Below are 14,160 nucleotides of genomic sequence, written 5' to 3'. Positions count from 1 at the left end.
AAGAATGAGACTAAATAGAATCAAATGGAACTACTTTCTCATTTTTTTCAAGTCATGATTTCATTTTAAGATCTGATATATAGTCACTTTACATGTTTTTTTGATAACCAGTCTCAGCGGGATTCACGTCAAGAAATGTATGAGACCAGACTAAATAAGATCAAATGTGAAATTCATGATTTCAGCGGCTAGTCTAGTAATCTCTACTAGCTATCTCATAGCTTGTAATCTCTTTCTCAGTATTTTTCAAATATTTAAGTAATTCTTATAAATTCTCTAATGATAAATAATCTTCTTATTTCATAAGATATTGAAGCTTACTGTAATATGTTTACTTATTCAATATTTTCTCTATAAAATATTCAGTATCACTCTCTATCTTAATATTATCTGACTGAGATAGCTCTATTTCAGAGCATTGCTTATAGAGCTTTAAATAGAAAATATGAAAAACAGAATAAATTGATTTTAATTCTGTGAGTAATTTCAACTCATATATCTACTTACTTATTACTCTTATTACTAGAAAAGATTCTAGTTATCACTCACTGAGCTTCTTATACAGTCTTATTATCTTAATATTCTTTGCTGAAAGTAGTACTTAATTCTCTATTAAGAACTTCATTGAAAGATATTTTTAATTATAGTATTTTATCTACTGTTTCTAAGTATAGTAGATGCTTTTCACTGTCTTCTTATAAATTTTATTTAAAAGTTTCAATCTTACTTTTACTTTTAATACTGAGAAATACTTCATTCTCTGTATCTATTCAATATTCTGACTGTCTATTTCTCTCTTTAAAACATTATTTATAATATCACTGAATAATGAAGAATTATATTTATAATAAGTATAGAAAGAAGATATCTTTAAGATTACATTCTTTATATTATTATATATAAATTTGATGATTAGAAGATATTTAAGTCAATCATTCTGATAATATAAATAGAATACTTAAAGATACTATTCTAATATCTGATTCTGATGTTCAGTCTAATCATCTGTCTGCAGATGAAATACAGTACTGAGAAGACATTTTATTATAAGATAATAGTAAAAAGCTGATCAGTATTTACTGATAAAGAGAGATTCTTAATCTGTTATTAATAATTTCAGAGTACTGTAATTATAAATGATAATATCTAAAAACAGATCAGTCAATTCAGAGGCTTTAATCTTTTTATAAGTAGAAATATATCTGATCATCTTTATAAAGTAATTAATAATAACTAAAATTGAGTTATATTCTTTGTGTAAGAAATCCCGCTTCTCATGAATTCTTTACCTCTATTCCTATCTCTCATGTAATTAATAGAGCTAGCGGCTCTTGGCTACACACAACTATATAGACTGGAGTTCACAAATACTATTTATAACTCAGCTTGAATGCTATTATACATTTGATCTCTACATTTTATCTTTCTATCATGAATACTTCTAGTAGTTAACAGTACATATCATGTCAAGCTGTAAATACCTGAATAATCATCTGTGAGCACTTATTCTTACATTTCAAGCTCAGTCAGTCAGCAATCACTTATTATAACTGAAAGAACTAGAAACTTATATACTTTAATTTCTGTGAACTCTACTGCAGATACTCAGAAGCAGTTATCTGAATCATGAATAATCTCTGTGAAAGAAGTCTCAGAGAACTTATCAATCACTTATAAGATATTATTCTCTATATCTGTGACAGAGAAATTCTCTGAACTCATGAATAAATCAATCTTAGTGAAGAACATTCTTGAGTATCTTCTACAGAATCAAGCTATTTTTCTATAAGAAATACTTACTGTTTGTAAACACTCTTAAACTGAGTCTCTAGACATAATCTTCAGAGATACTTATGAACTGAAAAGAAACTTTCTTAAGCTATAATCACTTAAGATTACTTATCAAACTACAATCTATAAAAGCTTTTACAAGTTTGTATTTGAAATTGACTTACAAGCTCAGCTGTGTGATATGAAAGATAAAGAAGCTGTTATCTATATAATAACAGATCTCTATTATACTGAAGTTAAGAACTGACTGAATTATTTAGAGAATAATTATAAGAGATTCTACTGATCTATTCTCAAGATCTATCTAGAGAATAAGTTGAGAGATTCTGTAAGTCAGACAGAGAACATCTGAACTGTAATCATCAATATTAGAAAAAGAGATGAGAAATCTGATGAAGACTACTTACAGTACTTTATAAAATTATGATGTAAATTAAGATCTGTGAAAATAGAGCTCTGAAACAAGATCTGAATAATGATATTTATAAAGAAGCTGAATAAAGATATATAGAATAAGCTCATTGAGTAAGACTCTAAGTTCTTAACTCTGAAGAAACTGATGACTCTCATTCACTACTTACAGATTACTGTGAGAGTCACAGATCTGTGAAAAATGAATTATTAATCAGCTCTATAAGAGTCAGAATAACAGAGAACAGATTTATCAGAAAAAGATAATAAGATATAGAGAGATTTGTATCTGACTACTGAGCAGAGAGAAAGAGCTTCATAAGCTCTTATAAACAGAGTATATAATAGAGAGACTAAGAAAAAGAGACTCTACTTTATCTGTTCTAAATCAGAATATCTTTATACAAACTGTCTGAATAAATTAAAATAGAAATTTAAGAAGTTACAGACAGAGTCAGTAACAGTCTTCTTAAAGATCTTAAAGTTAATATCTGAATCTGTTACTTCTCTGATAAAAATACTTGCTTATAAAGAGAGATTATACTGCAGTACTGCTATCTCACAAGTATGAAAAGTATTAATGAACTCAGAATTTCAAATCACTATAATGTCTCTAAAGCTTGCAGAGTGAATAAGCTGAAAGATGAAAACTGAGAATCTACTCTTATAATAAGCAGAATATAAGAACTCAGATCTGAGAGCTGAGAGACTTATAAGAATTATTTTTGAATTGCAAGATCTCTCTGAAATCTGAAGAAGATTTATAAAAACTGTGATTATCACAGATATCACAGATAATATGTATTTAAGACTTATATAACTTTAAAGATATAATTCATACATAGCTGTCTGTAAGTTAGGTTTATACTTCTGATTAGTGTTAACAGACTTACTTACAGAGATAGAATCAGTTGATACTGTAGAGTTAATTAGAGAAGATAAGCTTATCTATATAATAACTTTATAAGTGTCTGAGAATCTCACAGTTATGAAAACTGAGCTTCAGATATTAGAGAAATACTGAGATCTTATAGAGATATTCAGCTCAGTAAAGATAGCTGAGCTTTCTTCTCACTATGAGAAGAATCTGATAATAGATTTAATAGAAGAATAAAAACTCTTCTGAGAATTAATCTATAAGCTCTTTCATTATAAGACAGAGATCTTACAGATCTATGTAAAGAAGAATCTGAAGAATGACTTTATCTAATCTTCACAGTTCTTTATGAAAGTCTCTGTAATATTTGTGAAGAAGAAGAATAAAGATCTCAGATTATATGTAGATTATCACAATCTGAACTTTAAGATAATAAAGAGCTGCTACTCTCTGTCTCTGATTGAGAATATGATTAACTGTCTTACAGAAGCTATTATATTCACATAACTGAATATAATTAATATATATATATGACTGTGAATATAATCTGAGAATGAATAAAAGACTGTCTTTAGAACTGCACTGAAATTATTTAAATATCTAGTAATGTCTTTTGATCTGATTAATATCTCTGTGATATTTCAGTCTTTTATCAATAAAATACTTTATGTATATCTGAATGTCTTCATGATAATATATCTGAATAATGTGATGATATACTTTACAAAGAAGAAAGAACACACTGAGCATGTATGAAGTATATTAAAGATCTTAGATGAGACAGAACTGTATATTAAACTTACAAAGTATAACTTCAGTATCTATCAGATTAATTTTCTAGAATATATAATTATCACAGATGATATTCAGATGAAATCTTCATAGATTGAGACTATTCTATTATAATCAGAGTTAACTAGTATTCATGAGATTCAGATCTTTCTAAACTTTGTGAATTTCTATAGAGGATTTATCTTTATATTTATGAGAATCTTCTTGACTCTTATAGATATGCTGAAGAGTGAAAATAAGAAGAAGTTATTCTATGAATAGAGAATGAAAAGATTATTAAGAAGAGAGAACTGTAAGAACTTTCTTATCTCAGAAGCTTATAAGATCTTTATAAGATTAAAATAGATATTCACAGATACAGTGATACTGTTTCACTTTAATTTCTTACTCTTAATTAGATTAAAGACAGATATCTTCTTCTTTATAATTTCAGAAATAGTCTTATAACTACAGTTAAATAAGAACTGAGTTTCAGTGATCTTTTTCTTATGAAAGATATAACTTATAAAGATTAACTATAGTATTCATAATCAGAAGCTTTTTATAATAGTGAAATTCTTTCATCACTGATATCACTACTTTGAGAGTCTTATAACAGTGATTACTATTAGAACTGATTATAACAGCTTATAATAGTTTACTTTAATTAAGAAACTCTCACAGCAGTAGATTCACTGAGCTCAGAGACTGAGTGAGTTCTGATTCAAGATAGAATATATTAAGAGAACTAAGAACTCAGTGAATGAACTCTCTCACAGATCAGACTATATTAAGAAGATTAGAGTAATAGATACAGAGAGACTAGAGAAGATAGAAAAACTTCACAGAATGCTCAGACTGAGTGTTGTGAAGAGATTAACTGAAGAGTCTCTCAATTCTCTGTAAGAGAAGAGAAAAGAGAAAGAGAAGAAGTCTGTATAACTACTTCTTATAACACTGAGAGTCAATACTCTGAGAATCTCTGTGAGAATTCTTGAAAAGAGTATCTATAATCTGAAGAGTTTGCAGGCTTTGAGAAGCACTGTAGAAGATCTGATATAAGAGAAAACAGAGTATAAGTCTTTATAAGATCTTTTATTTAGATTATCTGAACTGCAACTGAAGAATGAATATACTCAGTATATTCAGAAACTGCTCATAACAGAGATTAACTCTGCAGAAATAAAGAATTGAAGAGACTTAAATAATCTCTTATGAAGAGAGAGTCAGATTTATATATCTGTGAATAAGTTTCTATATATAGAACTTATTAAAAGATATTATAACTCTTCTCTAGTGAGTCATTTTACAGATACTAGAACTTATAAGTTACTTATAAGAAAATACTTCTGACTGAAGATGTGAGAACTTATAAAGAAGATAGTGAATTCTTATGCTATTTATCAGGATTTGTGAGTAGTACAGTTCAGACTATATAGAGAACTTACTTCTCTACTCATTCTGCAGAAATCTTGAAAATAGCTAGAAATAAATACTCTTATAAGCCTCTCTGAAAGTAAGAATATATATAATATCTGCTTTGACAGTGTGCTGATGATAGTGAATCACTTTATCAAGATAACACACTTTATACTCACTTATAAGAACTTAAAGTTAAAGAATTTAACTTACATCTTCATCTGTAATATAATTCAATTGCATAGATTATCTGTGAATATTATCTCAGACAGAGAATCAATCTTTATAGAAGAGTTTCAATCTGATCTGATAACTATACTGAAGATCTTATAAGATTTAAGTATAGCTTTTCATCAACAGACAGATGATCAGATAGAATATCTAATAAGTATATTAAAATAGTATCTGCAGTACTTTATCAATTATAATCAGAATGACTGAGTGTATTGATTATTACTCACAGAGTTCATATATAATAACTCAAAGTATATTAGTACAGATAAAACTCTCTTTAAGATACTCACTGAGACTCATTCATGAATAATCTTGATAAATTCACAAGAGTACACTATAGAGTGTAGTAATGCTTATGAATAAGCTGAGAGAATTCAGAAGATTCAGAAGAAAGCTTATAAATTCTTAAGAAAGACTTAAGAGTATCAGAAGAGATACTATGACTTCAAGCATATTATAAAGAGTTTTAAGAAAGATAATAGAGTCTGACTAAGTCTAGAAAATATTATTATATGAAGATCTAGTAAGAAGCTGAATTTCTGTAAGAATAAGTGCTCACAGGCGATTATTTAAGTGTTTGCAGCTTGGTGTGATATGTACTGTTAACTACTAGAAGTATTCACAGTAGAAAGATAAATGTAGAGATTAAATGTATAATAATATTTAAGCTGAGTTATGAATAGTATTCATGAACTTCAGTCTATATAGTTATATATAGTCAAGGGCTGCTAGCTCTATTAATTATACAAGAGATAGAAATAGAGATAAAGAATCTGTGAGAAGTAAGATTTCTTATATACTCTCTTCTCTCTAAGACTTCATCTGTGAAGCCTTTCACTGAGTGACTTCATAGAATCAGCTCAGCACTGCAGTGATACTCACTAAAAACTCTTTATATCTATAAAAAATCTCAGTGAGAAAAAATCTCTTATTACTGTAAAGAGAAAAGAGTCTGTTACTCAGTTTCTTATTTCATGAAATTCTTTATAATTTACAGATTCTTCTCTGACTATCACACAGATTCATCTCATATCTTTTATATAGAAGAGTTTCAGTTGACTCTTAATTATTTCTATAAGATTCTTATGTAATTATTACACAGATTCATCTTACAGATGAATCACTCTCTGTAAGATTACTCTCATTAAAGAGAAGTATTCATAAGTTAATCTTTCACTTATTCTTATAAATCATTATTCTTTGATACTGTAGAATTATGAGAAATTTTTCATTCTTTCATTAACTCTGTAGAATTGTAGAATCAAGATATTTATAATCTATAATCACTCTTTATAGTCACATAGAAAGATTCAGGTCTGTAATTCATAATTACTCTTATTTACTAGAGTAATTTAATTATTTCACAGAATCACTCACAGTGTAAGTAAATCTCTTTAAAGTAGTATAAATATTTCAGATCTGTCTGTAAAATCTCATCTTCTTTTCTCTTTTTCTATAATAGCTCTTATTCTTATAAACTGTGAGTATCTTCATTCATCTGTGAAGTGTTTTTATTCAGATAATAGAGAAAGAGTGTTTCTGATAATATCTGTATATTAATTCAAGAACTTGTTAAGAATAAAAAAATTTTTAATTTTAATATCTTTATAAACAATGTCTGACTGCTGCTGAGCTTTTTATAAGTGTCTTCATAACTTCTCTAATTATTTTTTACTGACTGATGAAGCAGAAATACTGCTGCTTATAACTGTGTCTTCATCTTTCTCAGCTCTGTCACTGCACCTGATCTTCAGATCAGTAGCTCATCTCATGTCTTTCTCAGATCAGTCTCTGACTTCAAGTAGTACAGTCTCTTTCTTTACTGTAAGTCTTCTTATAAGTAATTTCTTACAGACTCTAGTTAACAGTTCTTGTAAAGCTCTCAGTGTTATCAGTGTCTTCTACAGTTCTGTGAGCCTATGATCACCTTCTCCCTGTTCACACAATCTCTGATCAGATATATGTAAATATGCCTAGATTCTCTATCAATGATTCTCACACTGCAGCGCATTTCTGCAATCTCATTGTTAATGAGAGATGAGTCCCTGAGTATCTGTAAAATCCAGGTAATCAAGGTAATGTGAATATTATAAATTCATAACAGAAGTTAATCTAAATAGATGAGCTCTCTCTCTGTATTATTATTATTATTATTATTCTTCCATTATACTCATATGCAAGCGGAGCTTATGATGAGTCCTTGCGTGATGTTAAATACAGGTCAAGTGTTGATTATACAGGAGAAAATACAGGTGTTGAGACCACGCCAAGATAACAAGAACATAGGAAAATACAAAGGAGTGACAATTAGATACATGCGATAATAACTTCCCAGCCCAGGAACATAGAGCAATTCATTGGAGCGATTTGTACACCTCTGTATTTATTAGAAACCTGAGGTGCTTGAGTTCCGGATTTAATGTATCCCCTGCGGGTTTCGAACCCACGCGCCTTGGTTTCCCACGCCAAGGTGCTACCGGGTGGCCGCATTAACCATTCGGCCACCGGGGCGCTCTCTCTCTGTGTCTCAATTGTTTTCAGACTGAATATCTCAGTATAACTGAGAGAGTGAACACAGCTTTATAAGAAATATCTGATCACATATATAGACAGTCAGCTTTCAAGATTCTGCTGCAACTGTATATACTCTAATATCTGACTTCTCTGAAGTCTGTGTATTTCTAACAGTCTTTATATCAAATGTAATAATTATCTGTATCACAGATATAATACTTTCTGCTTCTTTGAAAAGAGAAATTAGTAGTTATGAGAGAATTGAGTGTCATAGATAATAAGAATGTGAGTTTAAGTTTTCTTTATTTTTTCTTTATTAGTCTTTAAATTGTATTCACAGTTCTGTTTATTTTCTTATTTTTTAACTTTAATAAGAATATGATTTCTTCTTCTCTTATGTACACTGTAGACTGTTCATCTCAGTAGAAACTCATTATCTTATAGACTAGAATTTATAAATAACAGTATTAATATCTTTATCACAATCAGATTCTTAGTGAAGACTGTATTATTCTGACTTATTAGAATTTATAATATAAAAGTCATGTCTCAGCTTCTGCAGATGTCTTATCTATCTGAATAATTCTTAAATGAACTTATTCATCTTATCAGAATACTTTTATCACTGAATCTTGAATCAGAGTTTATAATCTCACTTCTCTAAGTCAATAATTTCTTTGATCTGATATTCTCTTTCACTCTCTAGTACTTTATAAATAGAGTGATAAATTACAGAGTTCTCTTCTGAGAATTTCTTATATTCACAGAGTAAAGAGATATGAAAAACATTATATATCTATAATTTAGATAATAGTTTCAATCTGTAGAACTGCAAACTAACTTTCTTCATAATCTTATAAGACTCTATTCATAAGAGATTCAGCTTCTTACTAGATCTTCATATAATGATGTTTTCTAGACTCAGTCAGACTCTATCATCTTTCTTAAAACTCTTTATAATATACTTAAAGTTATAGTATCTCTTCTAATACTCTTGAGTCTTTCTTAAGAATTTACAGACTTTCTCTCAGATCTTCTGAATTCTCTCAGTCTGTTCATAAGTATTATTACACTCTATAGTGTACTCTCACAGATTTATCAAGATTATTCATAGATAAGTTTCAGTGAGTATCTCAAAGAGAGTTTTATCTATACTGATATGTTTTAAGTTATTGTATATGAACTCTGTGAGTGATAATTAATACACTCAGTTATTCTAATTGTAATTGACAAAGCACTGCAGATACTGTTTTAATATACTCATCAGATATTCTATCTGATCATCTATCTGTTAATGAAAAGCTGTGCTTAGATCTTATAAAATCTTTAGTATAGTTATCAGATCAGATCAGAACTCTTCTGTGAAGATTAATTCTCTATCTAAGATAATATTTATAGATAATTCATGCAACTGAATCATATTATGAATAAAGATATAAGTTAAATTCTTTAATTTCAAGTTCTTGTGAGTGAGTATAAAGTGTGTTATCTTGATAAAGTGATTCACTATCATCAGTATACTGTCAAAGCAGGTATTATATATGTTCTTGCTTTTCAGAAGACTTATAAGAATATTCATTTCTAGCTATTCTTAAGATTTCTATGAGATGAATAGAGAAGTAAGTTCTTTATATAGTCTGAACTACACTATCTGTGAATTCTGATAAATAGTATAAGAATTCACTATCTTCTTTACAAGTTCTCACATCTTCAGCTAGAAGTATTTTCTTATAAATAACTCATGAGTTCTAGTATCTGTAAAATGACTCACTAGAGAAGAGTTATGATATCTTTTAATAAGTTCTATATATAGAAACTCATTCATAGATATATAAATTCAGTTCTCTCTTTATAAGAGATTATTTAAGTCTCTTTAATTCTTTATTTCTGCAGAATTAATTCCTGCTGTAAGCAGTTTCTGAATATACTGAGTATATTCATTCTTTAGTTACAGTTCAGACAATCTGAATAGAAGATCTTATAAAGACTTATACTCTGTTTTTTCTTACATCAGGTCTTTTACAGTACTTCTTAAAGTCTGTAAACTCTTCAGATTATAGATACTCTCTTCAAGAATTCTTATAGAGATTCTCAGAGTGTTGACTCTCAGTGTTATAGAGAGTAGTTATACAGACTTCTTTTCTCTTTCTTCTCTCTTCTCTTATAAGAGATTGAGAGACTCTTCAGTCAATCTCTTCACAACACTCAGTCTGAGTATTTTATAAAGCTTTTCTATCTTCTCTAGTCTCTCTATATCTGTCACTCTGATCTTCTTAATATAGTCTGATCTATAAGAGAGTCTGTCTGCTGAGTTCTTAGTTCTCTTGATATATTCTATCTTGAATCAGAACTCACTCAGTCTCTGAGTTCAGTAAATCTACTGTTATAAGAGTTTCTTAATTAAAGTAAACTGTTATAAGCTGTTATAATCAGTTCTAATAGTAATCACTGTTATAAGGCTCTCAAAGTAGTGATATTAGTAATGAAAGAATTTCATTATTATAAGAAACTTCTAATCATGAATGCTATAGTTGATCTTCACAGATTATATCTTCTATGAGAAAAAGATCACTGAAACTCAGTTCTTATTTAACTATAGTTACAAGACTATTTCTGAAATTGCAAAGAAGAAGACATCTGTCTTCAATCTAATTAAAAGCAAGAGATTAAAGTGAAACAGTATTACTATATCTATGAATATCTGTTTCAATCTTATAAAGACTCTGTGAGCTTCTGAGATAAGAAAGTTCTCACAGTTCTCTCTTCTCAATAATCTTTTCATTCTCTGTTTATAAAATGACTTCTTTTTATTTTCACTCTTCAGCATGTCTGTAAGAATTAAGAAGATTCTTACAAATGCAAAGATAAACTGTCTATAGAAATTCACAAAGCTCAGAAAGATCTGAATCTCATGAATACTAGTTAACTTTAATTATAATAGAATAGTCTTAATTTGTGAAGATTTCATCTGAATATCATCTGCAGTGATTATATATTCTAGGAAATTAATTCAGTGAGTACTGAAGTTGTACTTTATAAGCTTAATATACAGTTCTGTCTCATCTAAGATCTTCAACATACTTTACACATGCTCAATATGTTTTTTCTTCTTTGTAAAGTACATCATCACATCATTCAGATATATTATTATAAAGATATTCAGATATATATAAAGTATTTTATTAATGAAAGACTGAAATACTGCAGAGATATTAGTCAGATCAAAAGACATCACTAGATATTGAAATAATTTCAGTGCAGTTCTAAAGACAGTCTTTCATTCATTCTCAGACTGTATTTACAGTCATGTATATATATTAATCACATTCAGTTGTATGAATATAATAGCTTCTGTAAGACAGTTGATTACATTCTCAATCAGAGACAGAGAATAGTGACTCTTTATTATCTTGAAATTCAGATCACAGTAATCTATACACAATCTGAGATCTTTATTCTTCTTCTTTATGAATATCACAGAGACTCTCACAGAGATCTGTGAAGATTGAATGAAGTCATTCTTCAGATTCTTCTTTATATAGATTTACAAGATCTCTATCTTATAATAAGAGAGCTTATAGATTGATTCTCAGAAGAGTTTCTACTCTTCTATTAAATCTATTATCAGATTCTTCTTATAATGAGAAAGAAGCTCAGCTATCTTTACTGAGCTGAATATCTCTGTGAGATCTCAGTATTTCTCTGATATTTGAAGCTCAGTTTTCATGACTGCAAGATTCTCAGATACTTGTAAAGTCATTATATAGATGAACTTATCTTCTCTAATTAACTCTGCAGCATCAACTGATTCTATCTCTGTGAGTGAGTCTGTTAACACTGATCAGAAGTATAAATCTGACTCATAGACAGCTATGTACAGATTGTGTCTTTGAAGTTATATAAGTTCTAAGTATATGTTATCTGTAATGTCTGTGATAATCACAGTTTCTGTAAATCTTCTTCAGATTTCAGAGAGATCTTGTAATTCAAAGATGACTCTTATAAGTCTCTCAGCTCTCAGATCTGAGTTCTCACACTCTGCTTATTATAAGAGTAGATTCTCAGTCTTCATCTTTCAGCTTATTCACTCTGTGAGCTTTAGAGACATTACAGTAATCTAAGATTCTGAGTTCATTAATACTTCTTATACTTGTGAGATAGCAGTACTATGATGTGATCTCTCTCTGTAAGTAAGCATTTTCATTGAGAGAGTAACAGATTCAGATGTCAGCTTCAAGACTCTTAAGAAGACTGTTACTAACTCTGTTCATAACTTCTTAAATTTCTATTTTAATTTATCTGAACAGTTTGTATGAAGATGTTCTGATTTAGAACAGATAAAGTAGAGTTTCTTTTTCTTAATCTCTCTGTTATATACTCTATTCACAGAAGCTTGTGAAGCTCTCTCTTTCTACTTAGTAGTCAGATATAAATCTCTCTATATCTTATTATCTTTTTCTGATAAATCTGTTCTCTGTTATTCTGACTCTTATAAAGCTGATTGATAATTCACTCTTCACAGATCTATGACTCTCACAGTGATCTATAAGCAGTGAATAAGAGTCATTAGTTTCTTCAGAGTCAAGAACTTAGAGTCTTACTTAATAAGCTTATTCTGCATATCTTTATTCAGCTTCTTTATAAATATCATTATTCAGATCTTGTTTCAGAGCTCTGTTTTCACAGATCTTAATTTATATCATAATTTTATAAAGTACTGTGAGTAGTCTTCATCAGATTTCTCACCTCTTTTTCTAATATTAATAATTACAGTTCAGATATTCTCTGTCTGACTTATAAAGTCTCTCAACTTATTCTCTAGATAGATTTTAAGAACAGATTAGTAAGATCTCTCATGATTATTTTCTAGATAATTCAGCCAGTTCTTAACTTTAGTGTAATAGAGATCTGTTATTATATAGATGATAGCTTCTTCATCTTTCATATTACACAGCTGAGCTTGTGAGTCAATTTTAAATACAAACTTATAAAAGCTTTTATAGATTGTGATTTGATAAGTGATCTTAAGTGATCACAGCTTAAGAAAGTTTCTTTTCAGTTCATAGATATCTCTGAAGATTATGTCTAGAGACTCAGTTTGAGAGTGTTTACAGACAGTAAGCATTTCTTGTAGAAAAATAGCTTGATCTTATAGAAGATACTCAAGAATGTTCTTTACTGAGATTAATTTATTCATGAGTTCAAAGAGTTTCTCTGTTACAGATGCAGAGAGTGATATTCTATAAGTAATTGATAAGTTCTCTGAGACTTCTTTCACAGAGATTATTCATAATTCAGATGACTGCTTCTGAGTGCCTGTAGTAGAGTTTGCAGAGATTGAAGTATATAAGTTTCTAGTTCTTTCAGTTATAACAGATGATTACTGACTGACTGAGCTTGAAATGTAAGAATAAGTGCTCACAGACAATTATTCAGATGTTTGCAGCTTGATATGATATATACTGTTAACTACTAGAAGTATTCACAGTAGAAAGATAAATGTAGAGATCAAATGTATAATAGTATTTAAGCTGAGTTATGAATAGTATTCGCGAACTCCAGTCTATATAGTTGTGTGTAGCCAAGGGCCGCTAGCCCTATTGATTACACGAGAGATAGGAATAGAGGTAAAGAATCCGCGAGAAGCGGGATTTCTTACAATCTCTTATAGATAGAGTCTTACAAGATTATAAAGAAAATTAGTTTACAGTTCTACAGATTGAAACTGTTATCTGAGTTATAGATATACAATGTTTTTCATATCTCTTTACTTCATGAATATAAGAAATTCTCAGAAGAGAACTCTGTGACTCATCACTCTGTTTATAAAGTACTAGAGAATGAAAGAGAATATCAGATTAAAGAGATTATTAACTCAGAGAAGTGAGATCACAAGCTCTGATTCAAGATTCAGTGATAAGAGTATTCTGACAAGATGAATGAGTTCACTTAAGAATTATTCAGATAGATAAGATATCTGTAGAAGCTGAGATATGACTTTTATACTGTAAATTCTGATAAGTCAGAATGATATAGTCTTCACTAAGAATCTGATTATAATAAAGATATTAACACTGTTATTTATAAATTCTAGTCTATAAGATGGTAAATTTCTACTGAGATGAATAGTCTGCAGTGTATAT

At 29.1% G+C, this 14,160-nt stretch overlaps 1 pseudogene across 1 annotated transcript; it reads right to left on the bottom strand.

The window, feature by feature from the left end:
• Positions 1–7,925: 7,925 nt before the first annotated feature.
• On the bottom strand, positions 7,926–8,014 carry BDBG_17668 (annotated as a pseudogene). The gene has a single exon. The product of its transcript is annotated as a tRNA-OTHER (tRNA).
• Positions 8,015–14,160: the final 6,146 nt, after the last annotated feature.

This window comes from Blastomyces gilchristii (genome assembly GCF_000003855.2).
Source record: "Blastomyces gilchristii SLH14081 genomic scaffold supercont1.20, whole genome shotgun sequence".
Taxonomy (NCBI): Eukaryota; Fungi; Ascomycota; class Eurotiomycetes; order Onygenales; family Ajellomycetaceae; genus Blastomyces; species Blastomyces gilchristii.
Note: the sequence above shows the minus strand (reverse complement) of the source record. Positions and strands in the feature narration are given on the sequence as shown.